This window comes from Oncorhynchus gorbuscha, linkage group LG05 (genome assembly GCF_021184085.1).
Source record: "Oncorhynchus gorbuscha isolate QuinsamMale2020 ecotype Even-year linkage group LG05, OgorEven_v1.0, whole genome shotgun sequence".
NCBI classification, from domain to species: domain Eukaryota; kingdom Metazoa; phylum Chordata; class Actinopteri; order Salmoniformes; family Salmonidae; genus Oncorhynchus; species Oncorhynchus gorbuscha.
This window is the reverse complement of record NC_060177.1, coordinates 19,365,091-19,372,189: the sequence shown is the minus strand read 5'-3', so window position 1 is coordinate 19,372,189 and position 7,099 is coordinate 19,365,091.

The window sequence follows — 7,099 nt, the reverse complement described above, 5'->3', positions numbered from 1 at the left end:
TTTCAGAGGGGAGGGGGTTATGTGTTTTAAGCAGAATTACATTTTATTTTTCTGCAAACCATATCACTCAGAAAAAACATTTTATATCGTTAAAGATGAGTTGGCCTCTATTCAGAATATCTACAAGTGTATCCTTATATCCCGTTGATCTAAGTTTTTTGTAAACTTTCTGAAATGAATATTTTTTCTCATGTCATCAACTGATTGATGATCAATCACATTGCACTTATAATTTATCCCCGTGTCAAACCCTTCGCCTCTTGATGTGATTCATCTGATGTGAATCACATCAAGAGTTCACGCTTTAATGCAAATGATTTCATTTAAGACTGTAGCGCGGGTTCCTCAATTGGACACGTTTGCAAAGATTGAATGGGTCCCGTCGATAAATGAACCACACTGATATAACCACGTCTAATTCAACAAAATCATACTATGTGGGCCTAAAGGCTTATGGGCGCAAAATTATTATCTAATAATTTCAGTGAAATTAGTCCAATATGTATTAATAATTGGAGATATTTCTATATTACAACGATTATAGCAAACTCAGCAACAAGCATATCACTGAAATTTCAAAACGTAGTGGTAGGAGTCATCGTGTCTTCTATTGCCACTTACTTCAATATTTTAATAACAGACTAGGACTATGTTAATGACCTCGTGGGACTTTGTGACATTTATTTGTCACATGCAGGAAAAAAACATTTTTCTCCTTTAGTTAATTTTTTCATCGATATCTGCAATTTTGTGGGATATTTTAATTGAATTGGTGAAGAACATGCTTGGCTACTATAGTCACTGTATTAAGCATTGAACATATGACTATTGGGCTACAATCTTACTACAGGGAGTTGCTGTGTAAAGCCCCTCTGGTGAAAAATATTCCGCGTAAAATATCTCTGCAGTAGGCTATCTGCAACAACATGGTTATTTGATCGCTGAATGTTCACGGTGTAGTTCATAGGTAATGAGTTTGGAAACGAGACTGACACCCTCCTAAAACCTACAAGTAAAGTGGTGATGACAGGGTAGTAAGACAGAATTAGGCTACATGAAAATGCGATGTCATCAATTAAGCAAATTTAGCACAATCTCACACTCATAGTTTATGTAAAAATATTGCATGAGTGGTCTGAGATCGAGTCAAACTTGTAATTGATTGAGGATGAATGTCTTATTTAATGTTTAATTAAGTGTATCAAACGCAAAATTAAAAACACAATTAGCCTACTATGAAACGTTTCCCAAAAACGTAGCAAAGGCTAGTCAAAGGCAGCCTCCATCGTGTGCCTTTTGCTATAGATCACTTTCAGACGACAGTAAAGGCCTACATGCATTTTAGATGCTACAAAACGGATGTTTATTAAATAAAATAATGAGGCGATAGAGATTCCCATTAACGCTATTGGACATGGCTACATGGTAATATTACAGGAAGCGGACTTGAGCATTCAATCACTTAAATAATGCATTGGTATTATTTACTACCCAGGGAAACGTAATTAACCCAGCTTAACGAAGTTCAATACAGGCTGCATTAAAGTGGCCTTGTTAATTTAAATACACACTATAGTACACATTAGGCCTACACGGTATGCTGTTTTATCTATGCAGTTCGTGGTGATTGATTTGCATTTACATTACATTTAAGTCATTTAGCAGACGCTCTTATCCAGAGCGACTTACAAATTGGATTTGGTGATTCCTTTGATTGTTAAGTTATATTGAAAATTATAATCGTAAATTAGGCTACATGGTTTAGTTAGTCTTTATATTAGTCTATATATCTTTCCCTTTAGTGCAAGCTTAGGACAATCTTACCTGTTAGATTGGTCTAGAGATAGCCTTTTCTCCTTTACTGTCAACAGTAAAGCACCAAGGCAAGGACGCTTTAAAACAGGCTTATCCAAATCCGAATCCCATATTAAATTAAATAGAGCACATCTCCACATTGCTGCTCATTTGCGGACTTTCTTCCCCAGTACTTCCGGTATCAGAGAACTTGTGTAAAACTCACGGGTAATTATTTTTTCCACCATCGGACCAATGAATATATTCACCATTTGTTTCCACGGGATGCACACATCTCAGATATGTTGTTGTCATTTAAACCCAAAACCAATCAATCAAAATAATTCATTAAAGCATTATAACTATTATTATAAGCCTATTATTATAATTATTATTATTGCTCCAAATTGCTTCCAACTTTTTCTGTCATGCATCATTCATAGAAATATTAGATGAGAAGCATTCATTATATTCATTTAGTAGGACTCACAAATTACATAAACGAATGAATAGGATATTTCAGTGGACTTTGGAAATGTGGAGGCTCACTAAAATGTTATATTGACTGATAGATAACATTACGTTAATGTGAAATAAGCGCTTGATTAAACGTTCAGTCTCAAGGACAGCTAAATTCGATTGATTTCACCCTAAAGCACTGTGAATTAATTTCATTCAAAGTTCTGTTTCCAGACAGTGGTCATTCATATCAAAGAGATCAAACGCAACAATGTATTTAGATCTGGATTTTTAAAATTTATTTTACTTTCAAATTAATCTCATTTCCACAACGTCTTTTTTGTTGTTGCTGTATATTTTATTTTAAAGGATTTTCTTTTTCAATTTAGTACAAAACAAAAGCACACAAAAAATAACAAAAAAAAACAGCTGCCAGACATATGAAATGAAGTATTGCTTAAGCAAGACATGGGACAAGAATAGAGCAACAATGACAGATACAACAACAATAAGTGTTCCTAGTCAGTGTTCCCAGTCAGTGTTCCTAGTCAGTGTTCCCAGTCAGTGTTCCTAGTCAGTGTTCCCAGTCAGTCTCTGTCCAGACGGTCCAGAAACGGACCCAATCCTTGAGACATCTGCTGGAGGTGAAAGTCCTGGTAAAACTCCTCTTTTTCCAGGGGGGGACGAGACGACGACGACGACGACGACTACTTCCATTTCCACAAGGTCTTAACATAGAAGTTTTGTATTTGTCACATCTGTGTGAAACATAAAGTTCCTTTCACTTTGTTTACCAGTTATTTACCAGTAACACAAAGCAATGATCTTACATGTTGTGACGTGATATACAGCAATCAGGCTTTGTGGACTTGTTCGTTCAGCAATGTTTGTTTGTTCCATGTTACCTGCTATATAAACTGCTATTAACTTAAATGAAATATTCTCAGCTCATCTGTCACTAATTTTCTCAGATGTTGGAGTTTTGTTAATATCCTACGATAACAGGTACATTGTGCTGTTCCGTATGATAGGGTAGAGAAAAAAAGACAAGGTAGCAAAAATACCACACCAGTATGTATACAAGCTTGAATAATGTAGATTGATGATTTATATTATGTATTCTGTAAGGTATCTGTCATGACAGACCAACGAAATGAGGAACATTGTATGCTTTAGTGAATGGTAAAGTGGAATATGTTGTCATGTTGTCTAAATGGAGAAACTGTGTGATGTGTCAGTTATAGATGGGAACAGGATCCAGGGACTGGTCGGTCCACCCTTAACCTCTACGGATGTGGTCCAGAAATCGGTCGCCAAACCTTAACCTGATGTGCCCAGCCTGTCTCCGACAGGTAGACATGGAGGGAGACATGATGTCACATTGTGTATTTGTTCTGCAGGCAGGCAGGCAGGCAGAGCAGGGGCCAGGTTGTGTTACAGGCCTGAGGCTGGTGCCCAGGGTGGTAGAAAGCAGCACTCTTGGCAGTAGAGGAATGTATATACATGGCACACAGAGAGAACGTGTGGAGGACCCAACACTACAGCAGAACAAATGCAAACCAGCCATACTGAGCAACCACACACACACACGCACACGCACACGCACACGCACACGCACACGCACACGCACACACACACACACACACACACACACACACACACACACACACACACACACACACACACACACACACACACACACACACACACACACACACACACACACACACACACACACACACACACACACTAACACACAGTATCTTACACACACGCATGACACACACACACGCACACGCACACACACACACACACACGCATATATATATATATATATATATATATATATATATATATATATATATATATATATATATATATACACACGTCAAATACGGCAATGCAGTAACACACACAAATACGGCAATGCACTTCGTTCCCTAGATTACATTTGAAGGGCATTTAGACAGCTGAAAGGTGCCTCTATGTTTATGTATCGCTGTCTCTATACTTCAGTACTGTTTACGTTCAGCCAAGCCAGCAACAAAAAGCCTTTGAGAAGTGAGGTACATAGGTTTGTGACAGTCAAATGGATAAAAAATACCAGATTGTATGGGGGAAAAAACAACTCAAGAAACGCTTTTACAATGTGAGTGAATCACTGTGTGTGTGTCCTACTCCGTCCCCCTGACCCCTGCCAGAGGAACAGGTGTGTTTGGTAATGAAAGCCCATCAGGGCTTAAGAGGCTGAACACACACATCCTATACCCCAGCAATGATAGAAGGGTTAGTGATGACACCAGCTTCTGAATAACAGCTAGGAGAGCACAGTGGCTCCACAAAATGCCTCTAAGTAGGCTACAATGAGCTAAATATCTCTCTCTGCTTTTTGCTGTGGTTTTCAGAAGAGGTTGTGAATGACTAATAACTTCACCTAAACCAAATAATAAATATTTATGTGGCTTGTGCCTGCTTTCTACACCCACAGCTGGATGCTGAATGCTGAGACTGCCTCTTCCCTCCTAGGGCAGGTATTAGATCAAGAAACGTGATGATTCAACTAAGCAACTACAGATGTAGGATCTTAATTTGAGCCAGTTTCCTACAGCAGGAAAATAATCCTGCAGCAACAGGAAATGTGGATTATAATTCATTGACATTTTTGTAGTGGTTGATACATTTTTTTGTAACGTATTGTTCTTCATTTAAATTTTAAATGTAACTAGGTAAGTCAGTTAAGAACACATTCTTATTTACAATGACGGCATACTCTGTCCAAACCCAGAAAACGCTGGGCCAATTGTGCGCCACCCTATGGGACTCCCAATCACAGCCTGGAATCGAACCAGGGTCTGTAGTGACTCCTCTAGCACTGAGATGCAGTGCCTTAGACCACTGTGCCACCCGGGAGCCCCAAAAATCAAGCCTGAAATTGAAAAATGGAAATGACAAACTTCAGAAACCTTTTTAAACTTCAAATACACTACACGTTGTAAATGTCTTGCATTGCTGCAACAGAGTGATCAAATTAAGATCCTACATCGACATGGACTCCAGAATAGGTGTCACAATTTTCTGTACTTTTTCAATACCATGAGCTACTATTTAGACTACTAGTTACATGGTTACTACCAAAAGTGACCTGTTTCACTTCTCTAAGCAGTAGTAAGCAAAAAATGGCACCCCCAAAAGTGCAATATAACTTTGCAATACTGTCTAACATTTGGTTGACATTTTTTGCTACTTTCCTCTTTTGTCTATAGTGTACACAGTCCTGACTGTGCAAAATAGTATGTTGGTTACACTGTAAATAAAGATGAACTATATGTTGTATATTTCCATTGGCATATTCAGAGGGTGGTTCGTGTTCTGGCCACAAGCGTGATTCCTACTCCGTTTATTTCAGGGGTAAAGCGTCCCTAGTCTCACTCACTGTAATTGTTTTATTATAAAAACCATGCGCCCTCCTTTGGTGCTGCAGCTTGGATTAGACACAGTACATAGAGGGAGAGGGGCTCCAGCTAGCGATTACACTCCTGACTATTGAAAAGTTATTAACGTGTCAGTTTTCTGGCAAAGCTATTAAAAGCTTCCCATTGATCACAGGCCCACCTGCCTTGAATAAGGCTCCGTATTTATTGAGTGTGGCATTTTAATAAAATAGAACATAGATATATACATCAGGAAAAGAAACAATTGGCACACCATGGTATCACACTTGTTTAGTATAATAGGAGAATGTTGATGCTTTTAATCACAAATGTTTAAGTGCTGTTTTTATAAGGCGTAACATTAGCCCAAAGTCATGTAGAAACAAGTTATTACATCTTTGAATATGCTCGCTGTAAGTGCACTCAAAACCTCAAACACTGTAATTATTTCATGAAAGTGTCTATGTATATTTGAACATTTTTGTCATAATTGAAAGAAGTGGATGATATGTGTTTTTAGTTGTAATATAATATATCTCATGCTGAGGAAACAGTTGTAAGCCATCATAACGTGTCGGGAGTAAGGCAGAGCCTGTCAGTATATTTCAGTTTGATAGGAAAGTACCATCATACGGATTCTACCTAGCTGATTATTCACATCATGTGTCTTGTTTATTTTGCTGCTCTTGCAATTACAAACTCAGGTCCCTTTGGGTCATCATTGAAATATGTGTCACAATAACCACTATTCTGTTTCTAATAGTCAGGGGGTATATTATTAGGGGTAAGAGTATTATTATCATCATAAAGCGTTGGACTATACAGCATTAATGTCAATGTCAATTGCTGTGTTAACGAAAGAGAAGCAGAGAGACCAATGATCCTAATAATCTTTACACTTGTTTGTCAGTTTGAACTATTTCAATGTTTGAGGATGCCAGACATGATCTATATTCACTGTTCTCTAGGGATTAGTTCAAATGCTACCATCATATAAGTATTTTGTCTGAAAATGCTATAATCAGATGCAGAGGTTTTTATAACACATGTTATATTGTTTATTTTGTATGTGATCAAAGTCATCTGTGTCTTTCTGTCAAAGTATGTTCCCTGAACGAACAACTATTCAGTCCCTGACATTCTGTATAAGGGTAAATGTATGTTCCCTGAACGAACAACTATTCAGTCCCTGACATTCTGTATAAGGGTAAATGTATGTTCCCTGAACGAACAACTATTCAGTCCCTGACATTCTGTATAAGGGTAAATGTATGTTCCCTGAACGAACAACTATTCAGTCCCTGACATTCTGTATAAGGGTAAATGTATGTTCCCTGAACGAACAACTATTCAGTCCCTGACATTCTGTATAAGGGTAAATGTATGTTCCCTGAACGAACAACTATTCAGTCCCT